The sequence below is a fragment of the Dromaius novaehollandiae genome, chromosome Z (genome assembly GCF_036370855.1).
Source record: "Dromaius novaehollandiae isolate bDroNov1 chromosome Z, bDroNov1.hap1, whole genome shotgun sequence".
NCBI lineage: Eukaryota > Metazoa > Chordata > Aves > Casuariiformes > Dromaiidae > Dromaius > Dromaius novaehollandiae.
In genome coordinates, this window is record NC_088132.1 from 16,552,587 (window position 1) to 16,560,190 (window position 7,604).

A 7,604-nucleotide genomic window follows, 5' to 3' on the forward strand; every position below is an offset into this window, starting at 1 on the left:
GACTGTGATTTTGTGATTTTGCGTTTTCTGCGGGGTGGTAAGGCCTGGGCGAGCCAGGCTGGGTGGGTGCAAAAGTGGAGCCTCTCTGCATGTAACGCGAAGCAGCAGCGTAGCCGAGAAGGCCGAGGGATGGGCTCGCCCTGAGGGGCTCCGCGGTGCGGCACTTACCAGCGTTGTCCCTGGCGCGGTGGCTGCTGCTCATGGATGCCCCGCTGGCCATGTTGAGGCCGGCCCCGGCCACCTGGGCCTCCAGCACCACCTGGGAGTCCCGCTCAGCAGAGGCTGCCGGCGTCTCTGGGTGGTGCCATCGCCGCTGGGGAGCCCGTCTCCTCGCCATTGCTGGGAGGAAACAAGTGCTCAGCTCCCGGCCTCCCTTCCACACACACGCTTTTTGCCCGATTGGGCAAAAAGCCACAGAGCACCCCGAAAGGAGCGGGCCTGCTGAGAGCAATGAGCCGTGAGACCACGGCGAGCTCCCTGCAGCAGGCTGCGGGCGTCCACAGCCCTGCGGGGCAATAAGGGATGTGCAGCTGTGACCTCACAGAAGCCCGTGAGGTGGCGCGAGGCGTGATGTGATGTCACAGCAGAACATGCTCATCCACCACCTTCCCGGGGAGGCCCAGCCCAGTCATCCCTTATTAACAGCATCACTAATATTTCCATGTTCATCTTTACCAGAGCTGTTGTGAGATTTTTCTTCCTGCCGTTTTTGGATTTCTCCATTAACTTCAACATCTGCGGGCAGAGAAAGGAAAGGTTTTCGTCTCTCCTTCCCTGCTCTCCTTCCCCCCCTTCCTGACACCAAGAAATAGCTTTCCCTTCTCCACGCCTCTCTTTACGCTTACCCCACACAAGCAAAGCTGCTTTTGGCTTCAAGGGCTGCTGCACAACACTGTGTGGAAGATGAGCCCCGCTGCTGTTTTCTGACCAGGAAAAGAAAATACAGCCTGGTCCAAGTTGAACTCCCCATTGCCCCTGGAAAGAGCTGGTCGTGAAGAGCAGGAGTCAGGAACCGGCCTGATCATAGCTCCCTGTGCCGCCTCCTTGCCCTCGCCAGCAGTGTCCCCACTGCAAGAAAATGCCAGATCTACAGGGGGATTGACAGCACAAACATGTCCAGGCTTTGCCCCCCGGCTGCAACCTCCTTACGAGCCCAGCACGCTGCTGCAAGACTGTGGGAGTGCAAGTGGCCCCGTATGCCAAACACGCTGTGCCTTTTTCTGTGCACTGTTTGCAATGATCAACAAATGAGCGACCTCAACAAACACGTGAACCTTGACAGTCAGCTTCTCCCTCCTGCTTTTCCAGGAGCTGTCTAGCTACTCTGAGAGCAGTTATCAGGGTGTATCAATGGTTACTTCGGTCTTTGAAGTGACAGCATACTGCTGGCTTTGTGTCTCCATTGCATGGGTCTGCCCATGAAGATAACCAGCTTGGAGCTCGGGCTGAATTTTCTGGCTCACTAATTTGTTACCTTCTTTCATAACGGACAGTGTGCAGAACACTCTAGCATTAAAAAGTCACTCACTCTGCAGGTCCGCACACAGCCTTAGTACAAACGTTTGGAAAAATAACCAGCCTCCATGGTGCTTTCAGTTCCCAGAATTGGCACTGTTATGCCTGGGAAAACCCTTCCAGCTCCCAGCTCTCAGGCGTCCTCTCTCGTTTGGAAAACTGGTTTGCATGCCAATGCCGGGAGCATCAGCCAAAGCTAACAATTCTATTGCAAATGCCAGCTTCATGTGATCCTCTCCAGCTGCAATTACAGCACCGGCTAACGTGTGCCTCGCACTGCCATATTATCAGGGAAGGCTATTTCCCAATGCCTCTCGTGACAGCAGCGGGTGACAACAAAGCTGGCGTTTGCTTTCAAATAATAACACTGCTGGACTGTTGGCTGCTGCAGCAGAAACCAGGTAGGAGCTGGGCAAGATTGCCCACATGGTTGTGCCCTCCTGGCCCAATGCATCTCTTGCGGAGGTGGGGCAGGAGACAGGGCAGACAGGGAGCTCAGGCAGGCAGGCGGTCCCTCCTCCCACCAAAGCCAGGATCAGCAATGCCTGAGCCACAGACACTCATCTCAAACACCTGCACAGCAGACTCAGAAACGAACTGTCACAAAGAATGATGGGCTAGCTGCCAGCGCCTGCTTGGTACTAGTTTGGAAGCTGGTTTTTTCCTCAAAACATGCCCCTAAAACTGGGAGCAGAGTGAGCAAATGCTGGCAGAGAAATGCTCTTCTACCATTTGCTGGGGGCAGAGAGCTGTTGATTCCCTCTGAGAAGAGGGTGATCCTGCACATGGAGCGAGTTTCACAGCCCGACCCTGACTAGAGGCTTAGCTTTATCCTCTCCTGGTTCAGCATGTTACCAGCACTTAAGCAGCTGGCTAAGAACAGCCGATCACTTACAGTTTTGCACAATGTTACACAGCCTTTCCTGTCCGCAGCTCTAGCTTTTGGGGTTTTCCTAGGAACGGTGACACAAAAGACCTTTGTTTTTACTTGGCCATAAAGACGCGTCGGGGGAATGAATCACCTGGAGATAAGGAAGCTGTGGATGACTCTGATGGTAACAAGAGTTTGATTTCACGTGCAGTGTCAGACAACGTTCACAGGCCAAGGGTAGCAGTGACAGGAGTTGGGGACAACATCCCTTGGTTCAAGTAGTGAAAGTGCAGTAAAATCCTTGGCGGACTGCACATAATTTGTCTCTGTGTTGCTGTTGATGCGCAAGGCTGATCTGCAATGATCTTGCTCACACAGCAACAGTGCCTGACACACTGTCCCACACGGCTGCGGTTCAGCTGTCGGCCCCACGGCTGGCGTTATTTCCCCCTCCCCTCCAGCAGGACAGGGCGAGCCAGTGGAGCAGGCAAAGGCACTCACCAAAGCTTTTGGAACAATTTCACCAGTGGGGGAAAGGCAGGAGGCAGACACACAGACTGCAAAAAATATCTAAAAGAAAAAATAATCTAGTCTTCATTGTTCCACCCTATTCCGGCATACACAGCGGAAGAAAAGGTAAACCTGCCGTCTCCCTAGGTGATTGCACTACACCCATTACTGCCACATAGAGCTCCCAGGGTGTCAGGGCACCTAACTGTGTCACTGCAAGCGCAATGGGCAGACAGGCATATGTGGATAAGATTAATGTGGGAACTGGTCTTGTGTTCAGGTGAGCAATCTGCTCTCCTGGGTGCTGAGAAGTATTAGGCTCACCTGCCAGAAGTTCAGCCTGCTTTTGCCTCTAGCAGGTCCCTCAGCGAGGAAGAAGCTGCAGCAGTGTTTGTCACCACCTCTTCCTTCAGGACTTCCACCGAAAGACTGCCCGCTGCTTGCAGGATGTCCTCGCAGAGCAGAAGGGAGGGGCCCATGGAGAGGCCACCGCGGAGAAGGTTTGTGCCAGCCCTGCATTATGAAAGCAAAAACCCAAAGAAAACAATCTATCTATCTTTGGAAAGACCAGTGTGCTGGGCGCATTCTTCCTTCCCCCAACGCAAGTATAACGTATAACGTCTCCCACTCTTTGTGCAAAATGGATACAGAAAGAGTCTCTACTGGAATATGAGGAAGAGAGTAAAGATTAGCTGACTAGCTACCAGGGAGGACATCAGAGTGCACTAGTCACTGTGGGAGCAGACCCTTCTTAAGCAGCTTAATTGCTCTGAGGAGTGAAGAACATTTTTAATTCCTACACTGAATATTCAGTAAATATCTAATCACTACTTGAAAAACTATGAGACGTGCCTTTCTCAGATCCTAACCTTGCTTAGTATGAACTGACCGCTATGAAAAGGACAGAAATTCATCATCTGCAGCCAATGTTTACATGTTCTTATGGCTGTGGTTTTAATTCATAACATGTATGCAATGGCTGTCAGAAAAAATGTACATGAATTGAAATAAGGGTTAGAGTACTGACAATGAATCTGAAATTCAGTGCTCGTTCTCCCTGCGGGACACTCAGTCTAGAAAATGGCTGTTAACTTGATGCCCACTGTCTGGCATGACTTTCCTTCCTGAGGTACTCTCACTTACTATGTCCAGTACCTACAGGGCACATCATCTCTACTCATATTTTCACAGAATCACAGAATCACAAAAGGGTTGTGTTGTCAGGGACCTCTGGCAATCACCTAGTCCAGGCCCCATGCTCCAGCAGGGTCACCTAGATCACGTTGCCCAGGACTGTGTCCAGACGACTTCTGAAGATCTCCGAGGATGGAGACTCCACAATCTCTCTGGGCAACCTGTTCCAGTGCTCAGGCACCCCACAGTGAAGAGGTTTTTCCCTTTTCCTTATGTTTAGACGAAATGTCTTGTGTTTCAGTTTGTGCCCATTGCCTCTCATCCTGTCACTGGGCACCGAGAAGATTTTGGCCCAACCCTCTTTACACCAGCCCTTCAGATATTTGTGTACACTGGTAAGATCCTCCCTCAGCCATGTCTTCCCCAGGCAGAACAGGCCCAGCTCTCAGCCTTTCCTCACAGGAGAGATGCTCCAGTCCCTTCATCATCTTCCTGGCCTGTCGCTGGACCCACTCCAGTAGCTCCATGTCTCTCTTACGCTGGAGAGCATGAGGCCATGTTTGCAGAACTGGACACAGTACTCCAGACGTGGCCTCACCAGGGCCAAGCAGAGAGGAGGATCACATCCCTAAACCTGCTGGCAACTTTCTATTTCCTCCTCTTTATGCTCCATGCTGTGTGCATTTTGCTCTCTCTTGGTCATCATATACCTTGCTCTGTAACATCATCAGGCAGAGCCAAACGGCCCAGTCTTTATGCAGAAGCAGAACTCTAAGGATGTTTCTCTCACTTAACAGCAAGCCACCCCTTTTCCGTCATTACCTCGGGATGTTAGGCTGGCATCATCTTTCCTGTGAAGTGTAAAGCCAGTATTCCTCCCTTCTTTTCACAGGTCTTCCGATGTTGCATCAAAAGACTCAGTGATCATGTGGCTGTATTCAGCACACATAAACGCCTGTTTACCCAGCTTGTGCTTAGGCAAAATCCCCATCTAAAAAGCTTCCAGGAGACTTGTAATATTGACTCCCGTCCCGCCGAGAGGCTGCCAGTGAGGGTGTGACACACACGGGGTCTGCACTCATACATTAGATGCACTCCTCTGAAGCTTTGGAAAAAGGTGACTCACAAGGTCTGCTTTTCAATCGGAGCGTGAGTGCCGAAGCAGCCTTACAACCTACATTCCCCAGTGTTTTCTCTTAGGCCGGAAAGTCATCAAGTCTCTCTAAAGCACTACACAGTTACTTCTTCAGGCTCGACTTTAACTAGACCACTTGCAATTTAGCACAGTTGAATTCAGACAGAAATTTTGCCTGAATTGGCATAATAGCGCATGCCATACTGCCCCGTGTGATTAGTAGAAAGTGGGTGGCATCTTCCTCTTCTAGCAGCAGCTGCTGTGCAGAGCAGCAGTGGGCAGTGACATCCCCGCTGAGGAACAGCCACAGGCAACACTGCTCCTTCCAAAGCCTGGAGAGATCCTGGATGACAGTCAGCATAAACGGCTGATGACACTCTGAAAGAAGCACTGACATTTCCACCAACAGCCAGCTACCAGGAAAAATCCTGCCCATGTAGTAGAAAGGAAAGTGATAGAAAGGAAGACTTCTCAGTGACCGTAACTGCAAGTGCATTTTCTCCATGGCTGTAACGTAGTTCAGAAACGTTGATGGCCTGATCTTCTTTACACGATAATAGCACAGGGACATTCCTTACATCCAGGCAAGATTATGAAACAAAATGTTTTACAAGGTAGGGCAGAGCCACGGCGGCATGAAGCGAGACTGCTCTCTGAGCTCTCTGTACACCTGTGTTTTTGCCAGCTACCCACAGAACTCAAGTTTGCCTCACTGAAATAACTTTCAGAGATGTGAATTGCCACCAATTGGGGATCTACGTGTTTATCCTGAGGTAGGGCTTGTTCCATGTGTGAGTACGGTTTTGTTGGATCATTTCAGCCAAAATAATGGTTACTTCACAAAAACGAAAATAGCACTAAAGAGAAGGAAAATGCTTAAGGCAAGAATGTCGCAGTGGAGACACTGCCTGAAGGGAGAAAAATGCAGCCCACTCCAGGACCTCGCAGCCACCTTCCTGTTTTCCACAAGAGCGGTGAAGGTGACGTGGTCAGGCGACGCCAAGCGCCAAGGAAGCTGCCCTTGAGAAAGGCGGCTGAAGGAGAGAAGAGGATACAACTGACACGGCCCCAAACAAGGCGCTCAGCGAGCTGAGGAAGCCTCACGTTGTACGGGCCTGTATCTTACCGTGTTCGCCCAGCAAGGCTCTCTGATGTCTTTCTCCCATCCGGCCGTCGGGCACGATGACTCCTGCAGGAATCTGGTATCTTGAGGCTGTCCTCATATTTAGCTGGGATCCCCAGGGCTGCAAAGCTGTTCTGAGAAGACAGAGGGAAAAACGTACAGACGAAAACACGCTCAGACACAAGAATGAAGGATCGGATAAGCCTTGTTCTCTAGGAAACAGAATAACAAAAATGGTTTGATGATGAGCTCCACAGAGACACTTCTAAATAAATTAAACTGCTGAGCTCTTCCTCCCTGATTGTGGTTATAATACAGGCTCATTTTCACCTGATATCTACTAAGTGCCTCAGACCCAATGCTACTGCATGGAGGATCCTGAGTTTCAAAAGCCACAACAGGCATCCCATTAGCAGTTTGGGCAGAGCAGGCAGAAAACAAATGCACTGAAAACTCAGCTGCCCTTTACCCAACATGTCAGGCAGTGCAGGGTTGCTTACAGTGCTGATGCTGGTGTTGGACTTCTTTCTTGTAGACAGAGAGATTCAGCTTCCAAGGCCGTCTGCCTGGTATCTTTCACAAAGGAAAAACTGAGATGAAAAAAGAGAGAGAAGCTTGCATGTGGTTAAGCAAAATGAACTGCTCATCATCTAGATGGCATCTGCTGAGCAGAGGGTAGAAAGACTGAAGAGCAGCATATGAGGAGTAAGGGAAGGGAGAAAGGTGTCCCCCCCCCACCCCGCATTAGCACCACATATATATATATATATATATATATATATACACCATATATATAGTATGTGACAGCTTTAGGCTTCGATGCTGTATGGCAGGAGGAAACCTTCGTCCTTGCACCACTGTGGTACCTTTAAAAATTGCCTGTGACCACAGGCATTGTATATCTATGGCTTTTCCACTGCATCTTTCAAAACCCAGCTCTGTTGGACAGAAAATGATGGTCTTCTTATTTACACTGCCTAAGCATTTCTACTTCTATCTGTCCTCTCACCTTTTTCTCGCCAACACCACCAGAAGGCCCTTGCTAGCAGAATCACAAATACGAAATGTATTTATTTGCAAAGACAAACATGGCTGATAGCAAAACATGCCTACTCCCAGGATTTGCTGACTCCTGAGAAATCAGCTCATTGTCAGAAGGTATGATTAAATTATCAAAACAAAACAGATTTTAAAACATTAAAAAATAAAAAGTCTCAATAACAGGAATATCCATAATAAAACAATAACAAGTAGCAAAAAAATATACCAGCTTCATGCTTCAGGGCAGGAAGAGAGCAATGGGAGGCAAAAAATAG

At 49.6% G+C, this 7,604-nt stretch overlaps 1 long non-coding RNA gene across 3 annotated transcripts; it reads right to left on the reverse strand.

Annotated features, from left to right (window-relative positions):
- Window positions 1-307: 307 nt before the first annotated feature.
- LOC135324882 (uncharacterized) lies at window positions 308-6,402 on the reverse strand. 3 transcript variants are annotated; one of them, XR_010386114.1, is made up of 5 exons: window positions 6,292-6,402; window positions 3,221-3,409; window positions 846-1,068; window positions 676-735; window positions 308-339 (listed from the first exon to the last, which is right to left on the reverse strand). It is a non-coding gene; the product is annotated as an uncharacterized LOC135324882 (long non-coding RNA). The 3 variants fall into 3 exon arrangements; XR_010386115.1 differs by having other exon boundaries at window positions 676-985; XR_010386113.1 differs by having other exon boundaries at window positions 676-1,068.
- Between the last annotated feature and the right edge of the window lie 1,202 nt (window positions 6,403-7,604).